Here is a 5,416-nt window from a genome sequence, read left to right as displayed (position 1 = left end):
TTGCTTCTTCCGACACTCCTTGATATAGTGTCCCATTTTTCCACAGTAAAGATACCCTCATGTCTCCCGGGGGCATTGTTGTCCGGGGTGAAAGCGGTTGCACTTCTGGCACCTCTGATTCTGCCCTGACATGGGTCTAGTACCTCCATCGTGCCTTGATTTCTTGGTTTGATGGTTGAAATGCTTCCCACCAAACCTCTTCTTGAACTCGGGTTTTTGAACCCCGATTTTGTTCTTTTGCGACTTTTGTCCCTCCTTCCAGTCATCGTCGAGGAGAGTCGCAACCTGAATAACAAGGATAGTTTGATAACTAGTCAACGTTTCTTATTAGTCAAAGTGTTAACTTTGATAACTTAAAACAAGACTTGCATCATAATGAATATAGTGGTTTTACCTGAATGGCTTCATCGAGGCTCTTGGGCCTTCGGGTATACAGACGATTCCGCAAACCCGTCTTCAAGCCTCGAGCAAATTTCATTGCCCGATCCTCATCCGATGTGTACACATTCGGACAATATCGTTCCAGACTGTGGAACTTAGTGATGTAATCGGCGAGGGGCATCTCGCCTTGTTGCAGATCCAAGAATTCCTGCATCTTCTTTGCCCTCTCGTGCTTGGGAAAATAGGTGGCATTGAAGACTTCTACAAATTCAGTCCATGATACTGGGCCGTCCTGGAACTTGACTGCCCTGGTGGTTTCCCACCACTTTTCAGCATAATCCTTGAGACGATATGTCCCAAAGTCCACCCGACACTCCTCGGGCACCTTCAGTACACGGAAGATACGTTCGATCTCTCGTATCCAACTCTCAGCAGCTTTTGGATCCGTCTTTCCGGAGAAAGCAGGAGGATCCATGTCCATGAATTTCTTGTAGGACATAGTCCCACCGTTTGTACTCTTCTTGTGGGCAACCTGATGTAAATTATTGCCCATCTGCTGCATTGCTGAAGCCTGTTGACCAACCACCTCGGCCAGGTTGTGCAATGTCTCAATTATGTCATTGCAACGATTTGACCACGTCATCTATGTGGACAAATCATTAAATAAAGAAAAAAAAATGAATTTGTCACCATTCTCTATTTATAATTTCATAGAAACACAATATACAATTTTACTAATTTACTCCTAAGATATTAAAATCACATTATACCCTACTTACAAAGTCATCGCGGTCGCTGGAAGAGCAAAGATCTCATGTTTTTCAGTCCCGCTCTGATACCAAAGCTGTAACGCCCCAACTTTTTATAGTAAAAATTTTGGAGTAATTTTTTTTTTGAAATAGCGGAAGTGCGAAAAACACAAGTCAGGTGCATTACAGGGTAAAACAGAGAAGTACTAAACATACCATTCATTAATTGAAACATTAATGTCATTAATTACATCCCATAACAAAAATGTAAATCTACTAATCAGAGTTCAAACAGTAAACACTGAAAAACTGAGATCTCTTGACTAATTCCATACGCGATGCCAACGATGCTCCGATTTAATTACTACCTGAAAAATATTTAAAGCAGAAGGGTCAGACTCCCCTGTCTGCGTAAGAAGCATTATATTTATATATGGTGCTCAGTGTCATGTGTACAATTATGTGCAACAACTATAGATATAACCAGCATGAAAATTTATATCATTCTAAGAAAATGATTATGCTTTCTAATTCATGATACAGTGCAAAAGATAACTGAACTAAAGATACATTTATTCACAATAGCATAAGCCGTAGATTCTACAAGTTTTACGAAAGTCATATCAACAGTTCACGATTCTTCAAGAAGGAGTATTTCATTTAACTTAATTTACTTAATGTTTATCTTACTCTTACCCTGTGGGTAAGCACAGGCATAGACCTCGTAGTGGACCGAGACCATACGGGGGTCTATTGTTTAATAACCCGTATGACTAGCCGTACGGATATCCAAAGGGGACGGTCAATGACCGAGAGAGAACTCCCCAGTGGCTAGAACAAGAATTAGGATGCACCCTGTACTTCTACAAAAGACTTGGATCTACCACCTAGGACGCATTGGTAGTCCTGGTCCCCTAACTTCGTGGACTGGGGACCTGGTGAGACGCCTAGCTCTCACGAAAACAAGAATGTCCACGAAGCTTGTACCACCTACCCTCTCTAAGGTAGACCATGGGTCCAGTAACATACACCATCTTTCAGGTGTACCTAGAGCCCAGAGAATCCGGTAACATATACCATCTTTCAGGTATACCCAGAGTCTCAAAGGTTTTATTTGATATTTTTATTTAACCTCTTCTTTATAACTAAGTGCGAGCTATCGCACTACGAGGGGTCCGGTAACATATACCGTCTTTCAGGTATACCCAGAACCACCAAATTTTATATTTCACATTCTTTTCGTTGTTTTTTTTTTCCTGTACGAGTCATCGCACCACAGGGGATTTCCAAAATCCCAAACCCGACATCGGGTTTACACATATTGTCCGCATCTTATAGTCAGGGTGACTTATCCACCACCAAAGAGGGAACCCCCCCCCCCCCCCCAAGCTCAGCTCGACTTAGAGCGCTCATTTATATTTATGTCTTGACCAAGGGTGTACGCACTCATTCCCGCAATATGTCATTCTCGTGGTATGGGTCTCTTAATATATGTATATATATATTGTTTTTTTTTTTTTACAAACCCCCAATGTCCGTGGTGTATTGCCACCCGCAATACCGCAAGTCGTGGTAACGCCCTGGGGTCAATTAATGCCTTCCAATGGCCTGCTCCACCACTACAGCCCATCCACATATGCAGCCCTTTGCTTGACTGACGTTGATCCACCAGAGGCCACGAACCGACTCCTGATAGCCAGGAGTAGTCGGCCAATAGGTTTGACTTGACTCTCGCCCATGGATGTAACCTATTGGCTATAACAGGACCCATACACCCTTGCAACCTGAATTATTAGTGTTCTCTGATGGGGTCCATAGTCTGGCCGTAGTACCTGCATCATCGAAAAAAAATGGTGATTCCCTATTTTGCTTCAACCGCTCTTCATTATCGGTAGCAGGTAGTGTCTTAGCCAAAGCCTATGGTGCCAACATTGTTGGACCTCACGGTCCACCCCAGTCTGACAAGGTGAACTGGTAACTAACTGGGACCAGATTGAACCCAATACGTGTGTTGGGGTTCACTACAAAAAGGGACGGACGAGTCAGCCCCAGAATAACCTTGCACTCATGTGCAGGTCCATTTTGATTTTTAGCAGCAACTATACATCAGCAAAACAATCAAGTTTTTATTTAAAATATTTTTTTTCTTGCAAGTCATGTAACAATAGTGTGTGTGTAACCCATCTGTGTGTTATCATTTAAACCTTTCCTAGTAGTCCGTGTATCAAGGTGACATCTAGGCATATGATAATATGTCTTCTTAGCCATGATTTAGTTATCAGAGTACTTGGAAATGCTATATATTACTCTTACCTCAAGCAAGTAAATAAGATTGGAGATTATATGACCTCTTCAAGCACGTTGGATACCCATCCATCTCAGCCGCAGAGATCACCCATACATGTTACTAATTCCCGTTTTCATATTTTGAACATGGTAAATAAAAGAAAACAATAATAACAGACCATTTTCCTCTATTGATTTGTAGGTAGATTTATCTTCATGGCTGAACCCTATTCTAAATGCATTGATGTAAACTGAGTGCCATGTGTGATGTTTTAATATTCAGTCCATGCACAATACAGTCATGCATCCGATGCATACTTTATTTCCATGCAGTTAACACTCAACATCTACAAGTGTTGGGGGTGCATAGTTCTCATTCCAGTTTTCCTTTATTTTTTACAGCTATTTAATCATACTCAACCACATCAACACAACTAACGTTTTTTTCCTTAGTTACAAGTGATTTACAGGTTTGACATGTATGCAGGATATACAATTTATTTTATGCATGAAACCATGGGTATGTAACCATTCTGTCATTACAAATCATGTGCCCATTTACGTTGTATGATACTTAGCATGTAAAAGTTTTACTATGAGTTAGAGATGAACCCATTATGTGCATTAAATCCCCATTCCAGACCATGTTGGTGGTGATGGTGAACACACTACCTATGCTGGTGGTGCCATCAAAGGAAAATGATGGGGGTGTGAACCATATTTGGGGTCACAAAAACCCTGATCAACCACACACGAATAAAATGCCACTTACCTGTTCGAAGCTTCAACTGGCAAAAATGTTGGTTTCTTCTTCCTGTTGGAGCCGTCACCCACACACCTTGATAATGGGAGTTTACGCCGTCCAACAATGGGGGTCGACCACCACCGTGAGAGAGGGAAAGGAAAAACGTTGAGAGAGAGAGAAATCTGAAACTCTTTCTCTTCCTCCACCTTTAATTCCTTCTCTCCCCCACGTAGGGGAGTTTTGGTTTTCAAAAACCCAACTTCCAGCCCACCTTTTTAGTGGGTCCTTGGAAGTCCCAACTTTGCCCCTCCCTCACATTGGCAAATGTATCTTCAACTTCCCATCTTTTTTTCTTTTGTGGTACCCTCCCCCATTTGGTGGGATTTTTTTTTCTTGTTTCTTGAAAAAAAAGAGGAGCCAAAACCACTCCAGCACGTTTTTGGTGGGAGGTGGTTATGAGGTAGAGTTTATTTATTATTTTTTTTTCATCATCCTCTTTTGGTGCAAAAATGAAAAATCCATGCACAGGGGGTTTTGAACCAGGGTCATCAATCTACAAGGTAACGAGCCCCACCACTTGTGCTACACTATTTTTCGTTGCAAAGTGTGTGAATTAAAGTGTATTTAACTCTTTTAGTCTTGTTTCGGATTTTATGAAAAAAAACAATGTTTTTCATTTCTACGTGGGCACACCGGGGTTTTGAACTTTGGGTTGTGGCTCCCCACAACCATACATCCTACCACTACACCACACCATCACTTGGTGTTTACTTTTGCAAGAAAATTCTATTTATGTCATATTTGAACATTTTTTTTTCTTGTCGATGGATTTCTTCCATTTTCAGGTGGATTTTTCACCCGTTGGTTCAAAACTTGCCCTCTCTTACCTTAAATGTGTTTCGGATCTCACGCTATTATCCCGAAACCATTTAATTTATCATTGGGTCCTGTGAACCGGGTCAGATTATCGAATCTTGCCAAGATCTGGATCCAAATACCACCTTTGAGAGTTTGTTACAGGTTTCGTTCTAGAAACCACAAGTCATAAAAAAATTGTACTGCCTAACTTAAAATCTTACTATTTCACACTCCTCCTCCTTCTCCTTCCGTTGCCTTTTCTTCTTTTCCTCATCTTCCTTCTGCCTTTGCATTTCCTTACCTTCCTCAAACTCCTTCTCCCTCCTTCGCCTTTCCTTTTCTTCCTCATCCTGAGTCTTATTCCGTTCCTTCTCTTCCTCCTCCTTATTCATTTGCC

The sequence above is a fragment of the Nuphar pumila genome, unplaced genomic scaffold (genome assembly GCF_984573655.1).
Source record: "Nuphar pumila unplaced genomic scaffold, dmNupPumi1.hap1.1 HAP1_SCAFFOLD_834, whole genome shotgun sequence".
Lineage (NCBI taxonomy): Eukaryota > Viridiplantae > Streptophyta > Magnoliopsida > Nymphaeales > Nymphaeaceae > Nuphar > Nuphar pumila.
The sequence above is the reverse complement of the archived record's forward strand: the minus strand, read 5'-3'. Positions refer to the sequence as shown.